Source organism: Heteronotia binoei, chromosome 1 (assembly GCF_032191835.1).
Source record: "Heteronotia binoei isolate CCM8104 ecotype False Entrance Well chromosome 1, APGP_CSIRO_Hbin_v1, whole genome shotgun sequence".
Taxonomy (NCBI): Eukaryota; Metazoa; Chordata; class Lepidosauria; order Squamata; family Gekkonidae; genus Heteronotia; species Heteronotia binoei.
Genome location: NC_083223.1, coordinates 10,526,347 through 10,534,396, shown reverse-complemented (window position 1 = coordinate 10,534,396; position 8,050 = coordinate 10,526,347).

The following is an 8,050-nucleotide window of genomic DNA, read 5'->3' as shown; positions in this document are numbered from 1 at the left end:
AAGAAGTGCTACTTTCTACAGACCGGATTCCAACTTTACTTTATCTGGGTCGCCAGGACGAAAGTTTTCCTGACAGGCAGGATGCGGGAATATGGTTTAATTTCAAATTTACTATCTGCCAACACATGCCATTCAATCAGATAAACACGGGATCCGAGCTGTCAACGCAGCATTTTCGGCACGCTTAAAAATAGGACACTTCCTTCGCACGTTGGGATGGCACTGACTCATCTCGAGATTATAACGTGCAGGGGCCGCTTGGAAAGTTTCCTGGGGCTGGGAAACAATTCGGTTTCTTGAAAGTTGCCTCATTAGACAAGAAGGACGTGAAACTTCTAGGAAGAGGCCGTGGAAGAGTGACAAAAAAACCCTGCAGGTCTGGATGTTTCAATCCAATTTATAAAGTATATTTTGTTTATAGAATGTTGTATGCCGGGCTTTTTGGCCGCACACACATCCCCCGCTCGATGTAACCAGCCCCCCAAAAGCTTACAGGGATCTTCGTACAGGGCCTACTGGAAGCTCCAGGAGGATTGGCTACATCAGGGGGGGGTGGCCTAATAGGCAAAGGAGCTCCTGCTAAAATTCCACCCCTGTAGCCAATCCTCCAAGAGCTTACAGGGCTCTTCGGACAGGGCCTACTGTAAGCTCCAAAAGGACTGGCTACATCAGGGGTGTGTGGCCTAATATGCAAAGGAGCTCCTGCTAAAATTCCACCCCGTAGCCAATCCTCCAAGAGCTTACAGGGCTCTTTGTACAGGGCCTACCGTAAGCTCCAGGAGGATTGGTTACATCAGGGGTGTGTGGCCTAATAGGCAAAGGAGTTCCTGCTAGAATTCCACCCCTGTAGCCAATCCTCCAGAAGCTTACAGGGCTCTTCGTACAGGCCTACTGTATACTCCAGGAGGATTGGCTACATCAGGGGTGTGTGGCCTAATATGCAAAGGAGTTCCTGCGGGACCGTCTCTTTTCATATATGCCCAGGAGCTCATAACGTTCGGCCTCCCAACATCTGTTGGCCATCCCCGACGCAAGAGACGACCACCTCGCCTCAACTAGGGCCAGGGCTTTTTCAGTCCTGGCCCCAACCTGGTGGAATCAGCTCCCTATTGAGATCCGGGCCCTACCTGGCTTGTTAGCCTTCCGTAGGGCCCGTAAAATGGAGCTGTCCTGCCAGGCTTTTAGCTGAGGCTGTGGGCATCTATTCTTGATCTGGTTGGCCTCCCTGGCTAGCACTGTCATCTGTGCTAGGAATTGGAATAAAAATTGCCATCCCCATGAGATATCATGATGTGAAATGGCTAGGCTGGGCAATATGTGATGTCATGGTAATCGGAGTGCTGTTGAGTTGTCTGTTTATAGAATGTTTTTATTGTATTTTATTGTTTTATTATATGTTGTACTTAACATTTCTGGGATCCAAGATCACTGCAGATGGTGACTGTAGCCATGAAATTAAAAGACAGTTTGGTCCTTGGGAGGACAGCTATGGCAAACCTGGGCAGTATAATAAAAAGTAGAGACATCACCCTGCCAACAAAAGTCCATATAGTCAAAGCGATGGTATTCCCAGTAGTAATGTATGGCTGTGAGAGCTGGACCATAACGAAGGCCAAGCACAGAAGAATAGATGCTTTTGAGATGTGGTGCTGGAGAAGACTCTTGAAAGTCCCTTGGACTGCAAGAAGATCCAATCAGTCAGTCCTAAGGGAGATCAACCCAGACTCTTCCTTGGAAGGTCAGATGCTGAAGCTCCAATACTTTGGCCACCCAATGAGAAGGGAGCACTCACCAGAGAAGACCCTGATGCTGGGAAAGACAGAAGGCAAAAGAAGAAGGGGACGGCAAAAGATGAGATGGCTGGACAGCATTACTGATGTAACTAACATGAATTTGAGCAGACTTCGGAAGATGGTGGAAGACAGGAGGGCCTGGCGTGACTTTGTCCATGGAGCCACAAAGGGTCAAACTCGACTGTGTGACTGAACAACAACAACAACAACAATATGTTTTACTCTGTCCTGAGCCCTACGGGGAATGGGCGGAATAGAAATTTACTTAAATAAATATTTTTTTTATTTAAAAAAAAAGTCCTGGTTGTATGAGTAGAGTTACCAGCTCTTGGTTAGGAAATACCTGGAGAATTTGGGAATGTAGCTTGTGGAGGACGGGTTTGGGGAGGGGAATGGGATATAGTGCTATAAGAGTGCACCTTCCAAAGCCACCATTTTCTCCAGGGGAACTGATCTCTGTCACCTGGACTTCCGTTGAAATAATGGGAGCTCTCCAGCTGAAATCTTAAGATTGGCAACCCCATCGTGAGTGTATACTTCATGCCTCTCCAGGGGCAGCCAATGGAACAACGAAGCACATCGATGGAGAGAAAGTTTTGGAAACAGAAGGGTGCTGTGATGCAGACAGGAGATGTTCCAAGACGAGACCTCTAATGCTTACGCAGTTCCGCGGGGCCTGCAAGACTGAGCCGCTCTGGGTGGCATATAACATCCAGCTGGAGAGGGCTGCCGCCGCATCTGGATCTATTGCGCTTCAGTACTAGCTGCCTAGGAACTGTACACGTTGAGGGAGGAAAATATTACATGATCCGCCTGAATAGACAAAGTAGCACCATTGCAATTTTATTTGATTGTTTTATTGTTTTAATATTGCTTATTGTTTATTGTAGAGCCCCGTGGCACAGAGTGGTAAAGCTGCAGGACTGCAGTCCGAACTCTCTGCTCACGACCTGAGTTAGATCCCCGGCGGAAGTTGGGTTCGGGTAGCCAGCTACAGGTTAACTCAGCCTTCCATCCTTCCGAGGTCGGTCAAAGGAGTCCCCAGCTTGCTGGGGGGAAAGTGTAGAGGACCGGGGAAGGCATTGGCAAACCACCCCATAAAAAGTCTGCCGTGAAAACGTTGTGAGAGCAACGTCACCCCAGAGTCGGAAACGACTGGTGCTTGCACAGGGGACTACCTTTTTTTTATTGTTTATTTTATGTTGTTAGCTGCCTTGAGTCTGCATAGAATGGATATAAATATAACGTAAATAAATAAATACGCAGTGGGCCTAGGGTTGCCAATCCCCAGGTGGGGGCAGGGGATCCCCTGGTTTGGAGGCCCTCCCCCCGCTTCAGGGTTGTCTGAAAGTGGGGGGAGGGGAGGGAAATGTCTGCTGGGAACTCTGTTATTCCCTATGGAGATTTATTCCCATAGAAAATCATGGAGAATTGATCCATGGGTATCTGGGGCTCTGGGGGGGGCTGTTTTTTGGGGTAGAGGCACCAAATTTTCAGTATAGCATCTAGTGCCTCTCCCCAAAATACCCCCCAAGTTTCAAAAAGATTGGACCAGGGGGTCCAATTCTATGAGCCCCAAAAGAAGGTGCCCCCATCCTTCATTATTTCCTATGGAAGGAAGGAATTGAAAAGGTGCGCCATCCCTTTAAATTTGATGGCCAGAACTCCCTTTGGAGTTCAATTATGCTTGTCACAGCCTTGATCTTGGCTCCACCCCTAATGTCTCCTGGCCCCACCCCCAAAGTCTCCTGGCTCCACCCCCAAAGTCCCCAGATATTTCTTGAATTGGACTTGGCAACCCTAAGTGGGCCCCTATATAGGATTACCAGGCCACAGCTGGCAACACCTGTGAACAAAAAGTGGTGGGGCCTGGTGTGGCAACATGGCACCAGTGTGCCGATTTCACTCTGTTAAAACCCAGAAGTGATGTCACTGGACGCTCTAGGCTTTTCAGAATGTCTATGGTAAAACAACAGAGGTTTTTTAAAAAAGAAAAAAAATCCTAGAGAGTCTGCGATAGCACTTCCAGGTTTTTTTGGAAGTGACTTCAGTACACTGATGCCAGTGAAATCCCCAATTCTGCTCCCTGCATTTCCTCCCGCTGGTATTTCAGGCAGCATTTGGCACAGTGAGGGTTTGTTGGTAGCCTATCCCTAGACATTCTATTTCTGAATGATTAATAGCACTTAAATGCTTCTCATAAACTGACAAGTGTTGTCTCTGGAGAAAGAATCCATCTGCCTCAGCTACTGGAGTAGGCCGCAAAGTTACATTACCATGTTACTGCTCCGGTGAATTAAATAATAATAATAATAATAATAATAATAATAATAATAATAATAATAATAATAATAATAATAATAATAATAATAATAATAATAATGTTATGAATGAAATAAGCAAATCCTTGAGCCAACTGGATTATCTAATCCCAGTTTCAAGCCATTTATCCTTGTGGCCATCACTACATCCTCTGATAGAAAATTCCACATTTTCATTACTCTCTGTGTAAAGGAGTATCTCCTTGGTCCATTGTGAACTTACTGCTTCATTTTATGTTCTTGAGTTCTAGTATTTTGGGAGGAGGGAGAAAATGTTCTCTTGGTCAGCCCTCTCCACCCCATGCATAATTTTATAAACCTCTATCATGTCCCCCTAAGTCATTTATTTTCTAAAGTGAGAAGTCCCAGACCATTCAAAGAACCTCCCCTCAGCCTAAGAATCTTTCCTCCAGTATAAGAGTTCTTTCTTCCCACAGAGTAGCCATTTAAATTGGAGGAAGACTGAAACTGGATAAAGGCTACCAACTTTGCCAATAGACTAGCAGGGTAAGGGTGGGATCCATTCCAAATGGAAGCTCATTTACATCCTGTGACCCCCTAGGTTGGCAGAAGCCATGCCGTCTCTGCTTGTTGTAAAAAGTAACATGGCGACTCTTGGGGCGTTTTCGCACTGACCTTAATCAGCAGCGACGCCCCTCTTCACCACGCAGGATCGGCGCGGATTTTGCACTAATTGCCGCGGAGCACCCAGAAGAGTCGGAAAGTCCCGTGGCTTTTGCGGCGCAAGTGGAAACTGGTTTTTGGCAGTTTCCGTTTGCGCCGCAAAAGCCACGGGACTTTCCGGCTCTTCCGGGTGCTCTGCGGCAATTAGTGCAAAATCCGCGCTGATCCTGCGCGGTGAAGAGGGGCGTCGCTGCTGATTAAGGTCAATGCGAAAACGCCCTTGGCCAATGGTAAGGGTTGCCAACTTCAGATCAGGCAAATCCTGGAGATCTGGGGGTGGAACCTGAAGTGGGCAGGGTCTATGGAGAGGCAGGACCTATGTGGGGGTGTAATATCATAGAGTCCAACTGCCAAAACAGCCCTTTTCTCCAGTGGAAGTGAGCTCTGTAGTCTGGAGATCAGTTGTAATTCCAGAGGTCCTCCAAGACCCAACTGGGGAACCCCACTACCACACTCCCAACTGGCAACCCTGCTGAAGATAGTTTCCCATACGAACTTACATATCAAATGTTTTGATTACAGGATCCTATCAGCCATGATTATTCACTGTATTTCTACTACTACTGAACTGTTGACTATGTCCCTGGAAAGGCGTTGCGCTCCGCCGGTCGAAATCTGCTGGTGATCCCTGGCCCGAAAGAGGTCCAGCTGTCCTCAACAAGGACCAGGGCTTTTTCAGTCCTGGCCCCGACCTGGTGGAACGCTCTGCCAGAAGACACCAGGGCCCTGCGGGTTCTCTTGCAGTTTCGCAAGGCCTGTAAGGCGGAGATGTTCCGCCAAGCCTTTGCATGAGGACAGCGACGGTTGCCGGGCTGGCACCTTTTCCTCCCCACCCCCTCTTGGGGGGATCCCCCCACCCCTGATGTGATGTGATGTGATGACTGAATAAGAGCACTTTAAAGATGCTATCAGAGTTTGTAATCTTTTGAATGTAATTGATTTTATACACATACTGCGACTGTGTATATATATAGATGATAGATAGATGGATAGATAGATGATGGATGGATGGAAGGATGGATGGATGGATGGATGGATGGATGGATGGATGGATGGATGGATGATGGATGGATGGATGGATAGATGATGGATGGATGGATGGATGGATAGATAGATAGATAGATAGATAGATAGATGATAGATAGATGATAGATAGATAGATAGATAGATAGATAGATAGATAGATAGATAGATAGATAGATAGATAGATAGATAGATAGATAGAGCCGGGATAGGGCGATTCATCAAATGTAAATAATAAGAATAATAAGAGTAATAAGATCCAAGTGGGCAGCCATGTTGATCTGAAGCAATAGAACAAAGCAATAGGCAAGTTGCACCTTTAAGACCAACTAAGAAGTCTGCTTAGAGCATACGAAAGCTTACATTCTGAATAAAACTAAAGTTGGTCTTAAAGGTGCACTTGTCTACTGCTTTGTTCTAAGAGCAATAAGAGTAATAATAATAATAAGTAGAAGTAGCAGAAGTAGTAGTGGTAGTGGTAGGAGATTAACAAATAGGAGAATGCTTCCTTGGATAGTCAGACAGACTGATCTGTCTGTCTGTCTGTCTGTCTGTCTGTCTGTCTGTCTGTCTGTCTGTCTGTCTGTCTGTCTGTCTATCTATCTATCTATCTCTCTATCTCTCTCTCTCTCTATCTATCTATCTATCTATCTATCTATCTATCTATCTATCTATCTATCTATCTATCTATCTATCTATCTATCTATCTATCTATCTGATTTATATCCCACCCTCCCCCGACAGGCTCAGGGCGGCTATATTATGAGATGACCTGGATACTACCCACCCAAGAATTCATAGAATCTAACCCCTCCTGAGTGTGGCTTCAGCTACTGAATTCCTTGTGCCCAAAGCTTTGCCTTGGAAACACAATGCTTTGTTTTCCTTCCTTGATTAATTCTTTCGATTAAAGAGGAAAGAAACCCCTCTGACATATGATAGCCTCTCAGGAATCATTGTTAAGAATGAACATTGTGTATTCTTTGTTCCTCTTGTACGGCTGGCTGTGTGCGCCATTTTCTTTGGCATTGTTATATTTGCTATCTCTGGTCTGGGCCGTCTGACTGTATTTTGGGGGCATTTTGGGATTTTTAATTCTTCTGGAGGTCTAGATTAAGTGCAGGCAGCCTTATGCAAATAATGACTGTACAAAAAGCTTTCAGAGTGTTTTCCAAAACAGCCAGTATCCCAGCGTAAATGCTTTTTTTCAGTGAGATGGAACATTAATTCCGTTGCCCAGTTGGACACATCCATTAAGTCCTGTTACATCTGCAGGAATATCTTTGCATCGTTTCTATAATGTTGAAGGTTGACTTGCACAAGCCGTCGGTTGTTGTCCACAGACTCTGCTGAATTGGGTTTTACAAATGCAATCCCACTCGACCAGTCTTAATTGTTCTACTGCAGACCCACCCAACTGCCCTCCAAAACTGGATCGATCGGTTCCCTTACTCTCTTCTTTCTAGACATATTTCTTGTCACTCTGAGAGCAGGATAGTGTTGAAAGTGGTCATTTCCAATAAAACCTCTACAGATATCATACCATTGAAGAGCTACCAGCTGACAAGAGAGCTTGGTGTAATGGTTAAGTGTGCGGATTCTTATCTGGAAGAACCGGGTTTGATTCCCCTCTCCTCCACTTGCACCTGCTGGAATGGCCTTGGGTCAGCCATAGCTCTCGTAGGAGTTGTCCTTGAAAGGGCAGCTTCCATGAGAGCTCTCTTAACCCCACATACCTCACAGGGTGACTGTTGTGGGGGAGGAAGGTAAAGGAGATTGTAAGCCGCTCTGAGACTCTGATTCAGAGAGAAGGGCGGGGTATAAATCTGCAGTGTTCTTCTCCTTCTTCTTCTTATGACATGGCATCTCTCTGCATTGTTGAGATGGGTGCTCTTACATGTATGACCTTATCCATTATGAGAGATGGCACACTTTCGGAAACAAACTGTGGACTTTGGTACATTATACCTATTTAGGGTTGCCAATCCCCAGGTGGGGGCAGGGGATCCCCTGGTTTGGAGACCCTTCCCCCGCTTCAGTGTCATCAGAAAGCAAGGGGGGGATTTCTGCTGGGCACTCCATTATACCCTATGGCAGGGGTGGCCAACGGCAGCTCTCCAGATGTTTTTTGCCTGCAACTCCCATCAGCCCCAGCCGGCATGGTCAATGGCTGGGGCTGATGGGAGTTGTAGGCAAAAAACATCTGGAGAGCTACCGTTGGCCACCCCT